A 15,595-nucleotide genomic window follows, 5' to 3' on the forward strand; every position below is an offset into this window, starting at 1 on the left:
CAATGAAATGGTGATCATGTGTGTTCTGTGTACATTTTCAGAATTTTAGAAGCTGTGGATTGAGCCTTACTCATTGGCAATTTGACTCATATCCTCAAATGTGCCCAAACATTTTTCATGATTGTTTACCAGTAATAAAATCTCAATTGCACTTGGGATGAGGAACTTATTTTTAACTTCTTTTGTGTTGTTGTCGGGGTGGGGGTGGGGGGTGGAGAAGGATCACCGTGAACATTCTTGATTCATTTACCTGTAACTCCTAAAAATACTGTCCACAGGAAGGATGGTGGTTTGTTTGCCATGTCAAGAATATTTTATTTTGGTTTCCTTTTAGAGAAAATTCCACATATGGCCAATTTTAAAAACCACCTAGAGTGCCCCCAGTATGCTTACAAATTTCAGGGGACTGTTTCTCTACAAATCCTCTCAGGACATAAATGGTCTTCTGTTGAGGGAGGCGAAGAGAGGAGAAGCATGGATTCCCAAGAGGAGATGTTGTAGAAATCAGAGAAACTCATGATTTCTACTAAAATATTCCTTTTGAAAGTACTGCCATTTAAATCACATCTTGATTGTTTATAATTTCAGTGATGTGTCATTCACACTGTATTATATAAAATTGTAGATTTTTCAAATGTTCCCAACTAATGGCATTGATAAGCTTTTTATTATTTTATTTGATCAGAACTCTGGAGCTCACTGATAAGTGGACATTAGCCCAGAAGCCCAGAAGCCCAGCTACCCAAGATACAATTCACAGACCACATGAAACTCAAGAAGAAGGAAGACCAAAGTGTGGATACTTTGGTCCTTCTTAGAAGAGTGAACAAAATACCCATGGAAGGAGTTACAGAGACAAAGTGTGAAGCAGAAACTGAAGGAATGGCCATCCAGAGACAGCCCCACCTGGTGATCCATCCCATATACAACCACCAAAACCAGACAATATTGTGGATGCCAACAAGTGTTTGCTGACAGGAGCCTGATATAGCTGTCTCCTGAGAGGCTCTGCCAGTGCCTGAGAAATACAGAAGTGGATGCTCACAGCCATCCATTGGACAGAGCACAGGGTCCCCAATGAAGGAGCTAGAGAAAGTACTCAAGGAGCTGAAGGGGTTTGCAGCCCCATAGAAGGAACAACAGTATGAACTAACCAGTATCTCCAGAGCTCCCTGGGACTAAACCACCAACCAAAGAAAGCACATGGTGGAACCCATGGCTCTAGCTGCATATGTAGCAGAGGATGGCCTAGTTGGTCATCAATGGGAGGAGAGGCCCTTGGTCCTGTGAAGGTTATATGTCCCAGTATATGGGATGACCAGGGCCAGGAAAAGGGATTGGGTGGGTTGGGGAGCAGGACAAGGGGGGGAGGGGATAGGGAGTTTTTTGGGGGGAAACTAGGAAAGGGAATAACATTTGAAATGTAAATAAAAAAAATAATAAAAAAAAAGAAAAAAGAAAGATTCACCAAGATGAAGTCATCTAAAATACTTACTAATTAACTGAACTTCTTACCATAATAAACCATAAAGCCTTCATTGACAACTTGATGACTTGAAACATATAATCTCCCAAGGCTCTAAAGTACAGTTCCCATGTATTTTTATCTCTTAGATAGGGTCATTCTATGTAGCCCAGACTGGCCTGAAATTCAAGGCTAGCTTCTTGACTCAGCCTTCCAAGTAATGGGATTACAGGCATGAACCACAAGGGGTGTCTCTGGTGTTGTGGATTTCACAGGGCAGCAGGACCTCTGGATAAATACTTGCTTGTGGCTAAAGGACAACTATCAGGGCTTTGTAAAGTGACTTTATTTCCTCCATTAATGCCCAAACCATGTGGCTGTTTCCCTTAGTCCTTTATACTAAGTAGAGGTGCTAGAACATTCCACATGAGCAAACTACTCCTGGATACATGAAGAGCTTCACTTTAGAGGCATCTGAGTTTAGTGTCCCTTCATGTTTATCTGGCTATCATTTCCGGAAGCTTCTATGTGTGAAAGAGATGGAACTTCCCATGTCCTTTGTGCCACCTCTGTTATCTCTGGGTTGGCCTAGAGACTCCTGAATAGGCTCGAGGCCTGCAGATTTTTTTCTGCTGCTCTCTCTGTTCTTGGGAGGGCTGTTGACCTGTTGGTAGAAGGAAGGGACAATTTAACAGTCCTGGATCAGTTCTGTGTTTCAGTGAAGCCAGGTTGGGTATTTCCCTTCGCTGATCAGTTAAGCCCCTGGTAAAACCCCATGAGTCAGGCTCTGCTGCACCAGTGTCCTGAAGGTTAAGTCTTAGCAAGGAGAACTCAGAACTTCAGGTATATTTTTAAACGGCGATGTCCCTACCCTGTGGGGAATCGACTCAGTATTTTACTTTCTTTTTCACAGTAGGAGTCTCATATCAGTAAAACTCAGGAAAGTTCCTTTGATTGGACCCTCTAAGATGTCCAATACTCAGGCTTGAGCAGACAGGAACAACAGCATTTTGTTGGTGGGTGGTAGTGGTTTCTGTTTCCACACTTCTGCTTTTGGTGAGCTGACGTTCTTCACGCTCGTGGGCCTGCCGCTCTTGCTTGTGGGCAACCGTCTGTGACCTCAATTCTCTGAAGTCTCGAAGAAGAGCTGTCGGTTCAGTTTGTTCTATTTGTTGTTGCTGTTGTTGTTGTTGTTTTTGTCTTTCTTGCTTTATTGCCTTTGTGTTATGTGGATGGGAGTCACGAGTTCAAAACATATGTCATGGCTGAAGCCAGAGCACATTTCGGGGTTTGTGCACAATGTTTCCTCTATGTGTGGAGAACAGGATCTCATCATGGAGTCTCTGGTGGCCTCAAACTCACTGTCATCTTACCTCAGCATCCCACACATTGGAATTATGGGAGAATGACGCCACACTCAGCCACAGGGTTTCTTTCCCTGAATTCCACTGAACTTGGAATCTTCTCGGATGGTAGCTGTGAATCAGAAGTCTGAACCAAATAGCCAGATGAGCCAGCAGGCTCCATCCTAGGCATGGGGGTACTTCTCTATGCCTGGGGTGTTCCCATTCCAAGATGAGGGCTGTGCTGCCCTTTCACAGGCCCTGTCGAGCACAAGCAGTGCTGATATACAGTATTCTTTCAGGCTCACCATGACATACACAGGCCAGTTGCTTGAGACTAGCTCCTGTCCGAGGTTACCCTGTTTTGTAGCTATCTGAGTACCCAATGCCTTTGCTTCGCATTCTCAAAGGCAGACATTCACAGCTCGGTGACTCTGAGGGAGGCTAAGAAGAGCATGACACTCAAGCAACAGGAAGTGGATGCTGGGTTTTAGGTAAAGCAGTTAAGAGGAAGCATCTCTCAAGCCCTGATAGACAAGGAGGCTTCTGCAGAAGTGATAGGGGTGGGGCAGAGGGCAAAGAAAAGGGCCTTTGGATTCTGCTCAGTCTTCATCATGCATCAAAAAGGAGGACTTTGGGAAAACTGAGCCTAGCTCTTCTCAAACATCCACGGAGATCTTGTAGATTCTGTTTGCCAGGCACCAAGTTCTGCATGTCTAACAGTCCCTGGGGAGGAGTGGTTCTCAATACCAGAGCTTAGGCCATGCTGTGAGGCTCAAGGGTCTACGAGGACTCCCTCTGTGCTAACATAGACAACACAGTGGTAGCTGCTCACTGTGCTCCCTGAGCACCTCATAGGCATTCTCAGTTTGACACAGTCCCTTCTAGAAGAGTAAATGGACCCTCTGTGTTTCCAAAGCCTGAGTTTTCTTCCAAGCCTATCCTCCTCTAGGATTCCTCTACCCCCGGAGGCCTCTGTGACTCATGACTTTTGTGGGCTTCTGTACCCTTTCTTGTGCCTGCCTACCAAGGCATTCTCTTGATCTGTCTCCTGACTAGACTGTAGGTGTTGAGTACGGACCATACATCTTGTTCCTCTGCACTTCACAGGGCTGAGATGGAGCTCGGGTCATTAGGAATGCGCTGAGACTGCCCAGCGTATTCCAAACAACTCAGACAAGAGTGTGAGCCTCAGCGCCATCACTCAGCAGCTGTTAAAGCCCAGACAAAGAGCTGCTCTTTGAGATTTAGCGTGGTGATAGGTACAAGGAATGTTTACACCCCCACGGGATTGTTGGGAGAAACGGAGAAAATATAGTTAGCCAAGTGTTACATCAAGTGTCTACCATAAAGTCAACACTCCATAAATTTAAACCCTCTCCCCTTGAGTCCATTTTTCCTTTGCCCTTATTAGGAGCTAATGGTATGTTCTCTTCCTGACGCCCTTTCCTTGAAAGAATACCATGTCAGATGCAACATTCTTGGGAGTTTTTCCTCGATCCCCATAGTCCACTGTAGGCTGGAAACATCTCAAGCCTGTGTATCTACCCAATACCATAGCTTAATAACTTGTGTCTACTGCAAAACATCAATGTTACCTTTCACGAGCACACGACCGGCTGACAGCTGCAACTTGGTGCTGCCTAGCATCGTGAGAGACAGTATTGTGCCACTTACTGCTAGACGGCGTACAGATTAGAATACAAGGTAGAGCTTCCTGTTTTTATATCATCAATGCACGAAAATCAAAAACGTGAATTGATCCGCAGAATATCTGAGACCATCTGTCTCCAAGAAGGATTTTTGCAGAAATTGGGAGAGGGGAACTTTCTCGTGGTGTCTTATTGTAGCAAAAACTGTGTGCATGAGCCTTTTAAATTCAATAGAAATGTGCAGCTAAGAATTATTGTTGGGGCTGGCTATGTAGCTCTATGAAAAGAGTACATAGTCAGAACACATGAAGTGCTCAGCATCCCCCCCATACCCCTAAATGTCCATCTTTCTCCTCTTAAAACAATACACTTTTCTCGGGACAAATTCAGCTGCTTTACTCCGTCATCCCTGTTTTCTCAATGGTATTTTTGATGACGTACATGTACATTGTTCTCAGGAAACCCCAGTGAGTTTTCCTTAGATAAGATCTCCAATCAAATCTGTATTGTCAGCCGGCCGAGGTGACACACACCCGTGATCCCAGCACTTGTGAGGAGAAGGCAAAATATCAAGTTCTTTAGGAGTAAACCGCTTAGCACAGCAGAGTGTCTCACTGCAGACACAGGGCCAGGAACTGTGATCAAATGATATGCGCAACTTGAGGCGAAGCAATAGCGAGCTCTGGAAGAGCCAAATGGTCTGGCTTGCACATTATCTCTCTTAAGGCCTCCAGGGAGCTTCTACAAAAGGAAAACATCCCCGATTTGGAGTGAAATGAGGAAGGGCCAGGATTAGAGGGGATTTCACACATTGTCAAGACCCATAGAAACACCACACGCGTGTGCGTGTGGATCCAAGAGAGTCTGGGAGAGTCTTGGATGAAAGGAAAAGAGCTTGTCTAGAAAGGGTTGCTGCTGGATAGACAAGGCTGATTAAACGGCAGCGGTGGCGGCACATCGCCCAGTCTCTGAAGAGCAGCAGGTGCTGGCTGACAGACAGACACCTTTCCCACACATGCTCAAGTGAGAAGTGGAAAGAGCTCTGGGCAGGACTATTTTGGGTTCCTGGTGACCTGTGTTGCTATGACATCTGAGATTCGTGGTTAGACCGGATGCCGGATGTCGCCCAGCAGCTGATCGAGAAACCTCTGAAAGTTCATTTCTCTTCTCGGAAATCATCTGTGCATCCCAGCTGAGGGAAAAGTGGTTGGGCTGCTGTGTTTTGGGGGGTTTCCCCCGCCCCCAGCCCAAGTGAACTGAAGGAATTGAGGGCCTTGGTCTTATAAGCAGCTTTTAAAGTCACAAAGTTTAAATTCTGTGTGGTTTCTCTTAGTGTTCCTATAGGCGCTGCTAATTTACATGTCGCCCAGCAGTTTACGTTGATCCTGGCAGCTGCTTATTAACCACCGGAGTAGCACACACTTGGTGAAGTACAAAATGTCAAAGTGAAATGAACTGGTGAAAAGCTTACCCCAAACAGAGCAGGGTGCCAGTTGTCTGAGATACTGGCAGTCTGGCAGCTAAACACACCATCCATGGAGAATTAAGTACTGGGGGCTACATCTGAGAGTGAATGACTATTCCTATTCTTTACTCAGGAGTGCCTAGTGATTGCCTCTGCCACTTCGTAATCCTAGGAAAAGTTGCTTAGGTTCCTTGTGCCTAAATTTTCTTCTTCGATAATATATGGTTAATAATATAGTATATTATTCCAGCATGCTGTCCTTACTGACAAGTATCTGTCAATGGTTTGTTTTTGTTTGTTTGTTTTTCCATGATTATTGCTGTTGGGGGAGAGGTGGAGGGAGATGAGTACTTAAGAATCTAGGGAATTATTATCAAAGAACAAATTTGAGAAAGAATATCAGGGAACTTGGTAGCTGCACCTAGAGTCAGGACTTCATAGTTATAAGGAAGGTGCTGAGATAGAAGGAGTCGCCAGGACAGAAGAGGCATTAAGAAAGGACATCGTTGTTGTAGGTTGGAGTGCTGGTGCTTTCAGAGCTGTACAACATTTATTTGTAAGGAAAAAAAAAAATGAGATTTGTCGCTAAGCATCGTGCTTACTAGGTGTTAGTGGGCTTGTCTTCCTGGAAGAAGTTCCTTCCAGGTTCATGCAACTCATGAACCTGGTCCAAAGTCAATTTCTGATGGCTATGTAACTGAGGCTCCTGATGCCTTGCAAGCCATAAGTTAAGAGCCTTTCACGGCTGAAATCTGCTTTGGTTCACCCCAACATCAGGTGTGTTGGGTTCCTTTTTTAATATGCCTCTCTGACTGTCCCAGAGCAAAAAGCTTCATTGCTGGGACTCCATTCAGAGTCACACATATATGCACATGCATGTGGAGGCCCAAGTTAACCTCAGGGGTCATGGAGACAGGGTTTCTCGTCGGCCTGGAAGTCATGAATAAAGCTAGGCTGGCTAGTCATAGAATCTCAGGGACTTGCCTGTCTCTGCCTCCCCAGTCCCAGGTTTACAAGCGTGATCCTCCATGACACCCCAACTCTTAATGCAGCTTCTAGAATATCCTTGTGCTTTCATGGCAACAGCCAAGCTATTCCCCAGTCCCTGTCCTTTGCTTTAAAGCCCTCATATGATTGTGTCTCATCTGCCAGCACATTCACAACACTGTATCTTAAAGTTCATAACCCTAATTATACCTGCAATGTCTCTTGCCAGCTCACATCTTCACAGGCTCCGGGGATTAGGATCTGGGGTCTTTGTGAAGCATTCACAGGACTTGCCATAGTCACCCTGTGACTGACCGTCATTACAAAAAGAGGAGCGAGTGGGGTGCCACAAGAAGAAAGCAACACCTCTCTCCTGAATCTTCACACTTTGCAACAAGAACGGACATCCAGAGCCAAGCAGAATTTTGACTGACATGTACTGGAGTATTGAGGCTCAAGACCGGCAAGTTTAAAACTATGATCAGATGAAAGAGAAAAACAAATATGGCTTCAATCTCCCCAAGTCATTGAGTATGGAAACCTGAGTCTCCATCTAATTATTGACCATCCAGGTAGCCATACCAACCAAAATAAGGTTCCGTAAAAGGCCATGCTCTGTATTTAATGAGTATATCGGCACTATAGAAGGTATCTGGGAACTTGTGAATTCTCAGATCCATTGCTATAGCTATGAAGATGATGGTGTTGGGAGGAGGAGCCTCTAGGAGGTAAATAGGTTATGAGGTCTTTATGTAAGGCTGAGAGCTTGATTAAAAGGGCTTACTCCTCTCTTCCTTCTGTGTGGAGATGTAGGTTTCTTGCTACATCTTGCTATCTGTTTTCAGCAGATACAGCCTGGGAAGTGAGAAGTAGACCTCATAAAAATAACTGCATCAGAGTTCTCAGGCTAGAAAGATGTCTGAGCAGTTAAGAGAAAGTACTCCTCCTACAGGGGATCCAAGTTTGTACCCATGTTGGACAGATGATTAACTCTTGGAACTCTATCCCCAAGGAATTTGACACCCCCTTCTGGTCTGTTCAGGTACTGCACACACACACACACACACACACACACACACACACACACACAGTTGAAAATAGGAAACAAGATGTTAGACTTTGCAACCTCTAGGACTGTGAAAGCTAAATGTTTACTCTTTATAAATTATTCAGGCTCTGGTATTTTGTTATATTTTGTACAGAACAATAAGGCCTCCACCTCCAGGTGCACTAACTCAGAAGGTCCATAAATCAACCTCTCTATAATGGCTGTGTCATAGCACACATGCAGTCAGTACTTTTGAAGAATGAGTGACAGCACTTACTAAACATGCCCGGTAGATCTAATCCAGAACACCCACCCCTGGGGAAAATGGCAGCCATCTGTCTGAAAACCAAGTTAGTTAGTAGGGAGCCACTAGATAAGGGGTGATGCTTCAACATATTCTAGGATAGAATTCAACCCTCTCTCTTTTATGATATCTGTTTCCTCCTAAATAAACTGGCGTCAGCCTAAAGGTGGAAAGAGGGGGGCAGCCCTAACCAGAAAGGAAATAAGAGACATATTCAGGAATTTTAACCAGAATGAGGTCATAGTAGGAAGCTGTTGTTTTTCTGCACTTTTTTTTCTCTTATTTTAAGCAGAAAAAGTCCACCCAAGATGTAGAGCAGTTGATCTTGCACCTGTGCTTCTGTGTCTGATAGTTATGTGGGTCAAAGTGGGGAGAGCAGACACCTGGAAAAAGACACCTGCCTATCTCTTGGATACACAGCACCTTTTTATTGCCAGACATTCTCACCCCGGTACCAGCTGGGAAGAGATTGCACGCCATTTGGACAGCATAACCAGACAGGAGGAATTATAAGGACCATCTAACCACACAGCCATCCCTTCCCTTCACCTCCATCGTCTCCCAGGTCCTGACCCATCAGATGCCTTCCTTGATGTTCACGTAAGCGCTCTGCCTTCAGAGAAGTGAAGAAAGGACTTTGGGCTCACGTGGCTTCAGTTCAAGTCTTACTAGTAGTTTCGTAGGCTTGTGTTTAAGGACCAACCAATTTTTTAACTTTCCCGTGCCCTGGCGTTATCCATATGTGAACTGAAGATGCATGCAATTCCTACTTTTTGGAGTTCCCAGGTGTGTTCAGTGAGATAATACATATCAAGAAGAGTTCTTGGCACCTATAGCTATAAATCAAGTAAACTAGCATGTCCTGTGTCTGGCATATATACTGCTCTGATTTTTTTTTTTTAATTTCTTTTCTTTTCTTTTCCTTTTAAATAAGGGCATGCTGTAGACAGAAGTCCTGGCTTGCAAACATTTCTGTATCACACCCCTTGATTTGGTTCAGGATTCCAAGCTCCCACATGAGATCATGCATGGCTGTGATGGTCACTCAGCATTCCTCACCATGGACCTATGTTATAGTAGACATCTACAACACATGGCCATAATTCAAATAGGTATTAATGCACAGGTTCATTCTTACCCCCTGGCCATTACATCTCTGAGTCTCATGTTGCAAGTTTCAATGATCTTTGTCCCTTGATGTCCAGGTTGGTCCTTTCCTCTGTGATGGAGAGGAATGGAAGGTATGGACGAAATGGCTCAAAAACATTTGTGCAGACAGGAGAGATGGCCTCACTGTGAAGAGTATTGGCCCCACAGGTATGAGAACCAGAATCAGATCTCATCACCATCACAAAGCCAGTCACAGACCCACGCAAGCCTGGAATCCTGGCACTGTGAGAGGCAGAGACTGGAGGAATCCTGGGACATGCTGGCTGTCAATCTAGCCAAAGAATGGGATTTCCCCAGGCTCTGCCCAGAGGCCTTGACTGAAAGGGATAAGGCAGACAGCATTAGAAGAAGCATCTATGCTCTCTTCTGGCCTCTTTGTAAGCATACATGGATGTGCATACAGGTGTGCTCATATCCTACTACCCTCCACACACTTGCAATGTTTCTCTTCTAAACATTTATAGTGTTCTCACTCTTATTCCAATGTCTGTTACCTGCAGGTGAAGAATTTAATAATTGGATGCGTTAGGTGTCCTCTCCAAATTCTCACACCAGCCAGCACTGGAATGGGGTTTAATTAACAGCCCCGTACTCCAGAGTTAATGCTGTTTTCAGTACATTGAAGCACAAGTGTCTGGACAAGCATGCATTCACATGATTCAAATCTCTATCATATATGTTTTCTATTAAAATATTTGAAATGTTTCTTGTCTATCTGGAATCTTCTATTGCTTGGGGATAGAGTTAGTGCTATCTGTTTTCTTCCAATTTGTCTTTGTGTGTGTGTGTGTGTGTGTGTGTGTGTGTGTGTGTGTGAAAATATAATTGTCTTTTTCTGAATAAACTATGAGTAATCTTCCAGACTAGAGTCAGTTTACTGGTTAATTTTGTTGCTCATTAGTAGAGTTAACTTCATAATTTGCTTCCCACAAATGAATAGGTTGCCTGTGAAGACTATTTCTATTTCTCTCATTCACTCATTGAAAGGAGATACTGATGAAGTTAGCGTTGATTGGGCAAGAATGATGAAAAAAAAAAAAATACACGTGGCTAAGAAAGCAGAGAAGTCAGTGTAATTCAAAATGCCATATATGTATTGAACACCAGTTCTGTCAGGGGTTAGAAAGTAATCTATGCTATGCCCTCTTCCTGGGTCTCAAGTGTTTAGGATCTAGCAGAGGAAGCTGAATGTTGATGGAAAATGCAACCTGAGAACCCTGTGCTAGAATCTCCTTGACTCAAAGGCATTGGCAAGGATAGCAGGTAACCCGAGGGGTCAGGAAAAGAGAAAATGCTGCACGCTGCAGAGGACTGCACTGTGAGAGAGGGACTGACTTGTAACTGGAGAAGGCGTAAGACCTGCAGATGAGGAGAGAGAGAGAGAGAGAGAGAGAGAGAGAGAGATACACAGAGAGATAAAGAGAGACAGAGAGAAGGAGAGGGGGAGAGAGGGGAGAGAGACAAAGAGATAGAGACAGTCAGACAGAGACAGAAAGATACACAGACAGATAGAGAAAGAGAGACAGAAAGAAGGAGAGGGAGAGAGAGGGGAGAGAGAGAAGAGAGATAGAGACAGTCAAGCAGAGACAGAGACACAGATAGAGAGAGACAGAAAGAGATGGAGAAATAGGGACAGAGAGAGGGAGAGAGAGGTCAATTGGCAGAAATAAGGAAGGACAAACAGAAAAGCAGGGGATAATGCTCTTAGAAAGGCATAGTAATTAGAGCAGGCTGTTCTCTAAATATAAATGGATATTTTTTTTGTGGGGGAAGCAATAAATATCTGTATCATAATTTTGTCAAATCTGTTTTTACAATGCCTGTTCCACTTCCCTCAGATACAAGGAGGGTCCTTCACTCTGCCAAAACTCTGTGACCTTCTCCTCAGCCAGTTTCCTTACTTTTTCTACACTTGAGCAACCTTTAGCAACAAATGCATCTCATTTTAAAATAAACCTCTTAGCAGGCAGGCGTGGTGATGCGCGCACAGTCCAAGGCGTTGAGAAGCCAGGGGCAGGGGTATTGCTTGAGTCTAGGAGTTCCAGGCTATCATAGGCGGTGAGGTAGGAGCTCCTTTTCTTTCAGGAAAAGGAAAAAACAAAACAAAACAAAACAAAACAAAAAACAAAAAAAGTGGGGGGGGGAATGAGTGGGTGGCTGGAGGAGAGGGAAGGGAGAAAAGGAGGGAGAAAAGAATCTCACAGGCAAGATTCCTACAGACAGACATACTCAGGTAATTTAACTTCTTAATAAATGGGCATTATTTTTAGGAACCCACAAACGGCCCCTCCCTACTCCCCCAGGGTCCCAAATACAGCCACTGTAGGTATATAGTGTGTAAAAACCATAAAACGTTTGTTTCCTCAGGGGATCACTAGAAACGCCATCAGGAATGGAATGGAAGACTGACCTTGTGTACTAGACAAGTCTAAATGTTTGTTTTCCTTAACGTAAAGGTCTTCAGGGTTCAAAGACCACTGGCACCACAGCAAACCAGTGAGCCTAGTCTGGCTGAGAAAGAGAGCAGGGACCTGCCAAACTCTGAAATGTCACCAAGACAGTCGTGGTAATAATTGTTAGAAGGGTGTGTGTGTGTGTGTGTGTGTGTGTGCACAGACAAGCACTGGTGTCATGTGCCAGCTGCCCCTAGGCCACCTGATTCGAAAACATAAAAGTGAGGATGCTGTAGGTGCACCATGGCAGCACATCCGCTGGTAATTAAATAAGCTGTGACATCGAAAGAATTTTGCATCCAAACCAGTAACTCTTAGTGGCTGAAACTTGTACTGTCTTCGTATTTGAAGGTCAACTAAGAAATGTGGATGAGAGTAAGCTATTTTAACATAGCTGGATGGCTAGCACTAGAAGTTCCTAACAGATAGAGAAAGAGAGACAGAAAGAAGGAGAAGTTTTTATTTTTTTTAAAATTATTTAGATGTTTCTAATCCAGTTTTAACTTTTCTTTTTACTAATTCCTCACTTATAGGTTGGGCCCATCCAGTACTGAATTTGTTTCTCACTCCTAGATTAGATACATGTTTACTGAATCAATTTTGCACCACATCCCATCAACCTCTGCTGAACTGAAAACCAACTTATAAAAAAGCAGGAAGTCCCCATCCCCATGATCCAACAAGCTAATGAGAACATGAGTTTCTAATCAAACTCCCACTTCTGTTGTCTCATTGTTTTCCCTGCTAGGGCCATTAAGAGATGACGACTGTGGAACAAATAAGTTATTATGGAATAAATTTTATTACACTCATTTGTGGGTAATAGAATGTGTTCAATTTCACCTGGTTGGCCTTTTTAGTGCATTATTTAATTTGGCCTTAAAACTTTTAAACACCATTCTCCAGGTTTGGATCTTATAAATGATTTTATAGCACTGCCATGGTTCCTCGCAATTATTTATGATGTATAGCATAGCTATGATTTAATGTCTTCCTATGAACTATAATTCAAGCAAAGACTGCTTAGGACAAGGGCAAACACGCATCGTACAAGTGCTGGGTTAATTGCACTGTGTCTCACCCCATCCCTACCCTAAGAGAAAGGTGCTCATCTCTCAGGACCAAGGGCCCAACATTTCCCAAGTCAACACACTTCACACGTTTTCTTCCCACCTAGAAATAGGTGGCAATTGTTAAGTTGTCCTGAGACTGAAACATCTGCGATCTGCCAGCTTCACAGCCCCCACCAGGGCCCTCAGAGTCTTCTCACACTGCGCCCAGTGGTCTCCCCAGGAACAACGTTCCTATACTGATTCAGTTTCTAAAATAAAAGTGAATTTGGGGGAGCAGGAAGAAGCATTCACCAAGAATGGCTACCTAAATACAAAAGACAGCATACCCTCTCATGAGCATGCTCCCGAAACTTGAGGAGATGCAGAAGATATCTGAGAGTGAGCCATGCCTTGATGCTTAATTTTCTGTGATGGATCTAAGAGACTTTTAGAAAGCCAGAACTGAAATAAGTCAAGTGCCCTTACCAGTTGCAGACAACTAGTCAGGAAACAATTTCTCCAACATACCTCTCTGTATATGTATCCTGGAGGTTCTCTTTCTCTGGAAAAGCTCAACTGTATGCACACCAATATACCTAGTTCACGGGAAGGATGAATCTGTGCAGATTTGTGGGGGCGGGGGAGGCTAATAAAAATCTTGCAATTCTCAGAATCTCTAGTGTGAGATACGATGACTTGACGCCCAGGTGTACCCAGGACTTAAGAGTTCCCCTGTGTCCATACCAAGACTACTCCAGGAAAATCTGCTCACCAGCAGTGAGTCAGCCTCCTTTTATGGTTAATAAAAGCTTTCCCAGGCTCCCAGTAGTTGCTCCACTGCCCACTGGAATGTCTTAGTCACGTCGAGGAGAGCTAAACCATAGCAAGGATGAGCTCACTGCGATCTTCAGCTCCCCTCTTTGACATCTGCTTCATCTTGTTGGGAACGCTACTTGACCAAAGGACACATAGTATTTCTCCTCCCTGGAAATGTGCGAGGTAACATAATGGTTAATGCCATCCACTTCTCTTAAGTTAAAGAGTGCCCTGTGACCAGTGCTCATGGTCCTTCTCTTGCAGCTGGAGACAGGGTCAGCTGTCACTTCAGTGCATACTTCTGGATAAGACACACCTGCTCTGAGCTAACAAAGAACAGTGTGAAATAAAGGAAAGTTTAGGGTGATCCCAGAGAACTCATTTCTAGAGTATAACAGATACACTGGGAGGAAGGAGCTTGAGAACATGGGGCTGTTGAGCAACCCAGAACAGTTTTCTACGCATTGCCTACATTCCTTACAGAAGGTGGCATTGTCAGTGGTATGCAGGGACACATATGTAGATAAATGCCAAACTTCACAAAGATAAAGTTCACTGTGTTTATGTGTGTGTGTGTGTGTGTGTGTGTGTGTGTGTGTCTATGTCTGTGTAGAATCAAATTTACTGGCTGAATCAACTTGCTGTCTCTGAAATCGTTTCTTTAATTGTTTTTCTTTGGTTGATTGGTTGGCTTTGTTTTTATTTTAAGCATTTGCTTAAATTCTTGTGAGAGTTTAGCTTTCTTCTCTTCCAAATAGGTTTCCATTATAAAAGAATCTTAAGAACAAAATGGACAAGAAAGCCCGTATCCATGAATATTTAAATGTCTCTGATGAAATCCACCTCAGTGTCATGTATCACATTGTATGAACAGGATTCCATACAATATACACATACACATAGTCACTCATATACACACACATACACACACACACACATATAAACACATATATACACACATAAACACAATATGCACATATATAAATATGCACATATATACACATACACACACACATATATACACATACACATGCATTCACACATAAACACACACAGCCACTCATATATACACATACACACAGAGACACACACATATAAACACATACACACACAAATACACACACACACACCAAAAGAATACAAATGAGGGTGGGGCTGCTGCATAGGAAAGAATGAGATAGCAGAAAAAGGGAATAAAAATCACCCACCAGCAAATCAAAATCTATGAAAGACTGAGAATTTCCTTAAATACTAAAATCACACCCATGTAAAGAAAAATGACCAAATAATCCGATTCCTCTACTCTTGGCAGCTAAACATTCACCACCATGGCCCAACCGCCTTAGACGATGAACAGCATAGACCACCAGAAAAGCACCTGAAATTGAAAACAAAAACCAATTTACATTTTATTTAAGCAAAGCAAACAGATGGGCCTGTTAATAGCATCCAAGTCAGTGTCACACTGGGAAAACAAATCTGGAACCCAAGTCAAATAAGTTGGAAATCAAAAGCAACCCAATTAAAAGACGCAAACACAGGCAGCTGTGGCCCTTGCCTCCCCTGGCCTGTGTAACCATGGACCGTTCTTCTCACACCAGGAGAGTGGCCGGGTCAGCACATCAGAGACTGTTGTCCCCATGCTTTCTCTGCCTGTTAGAGAACTAAGAGGCAGAAAGGGGTCCAGCAGGAAGCAGTGGAGAGATCTTAAACACGGCAGAGAGGGAATCAGAAGTTGAAGAAAGACTTTCACTGGGGCAGGAAAACCACATATACTGCAGAACACACGGCAGAAAAAAGAGTGCCCTCCCCAAAACAGAGAGGGGACTGTCCAAATTTT

The sequence above is a fragment of the Mus pahari genome, chromosome 9, assembly GCF_900095145.1.
Source record: "Mus pahari chromosome 9, PAHARI_EIJ_v1.1, whole genome shotgun sequence".
NCBI classification, from domain to species: domain Eukaryota; kingdom Metazoa; phylum Chordata; class Mammalia; order Rodentia; family Muridae; genus Mus; species Mus pahari.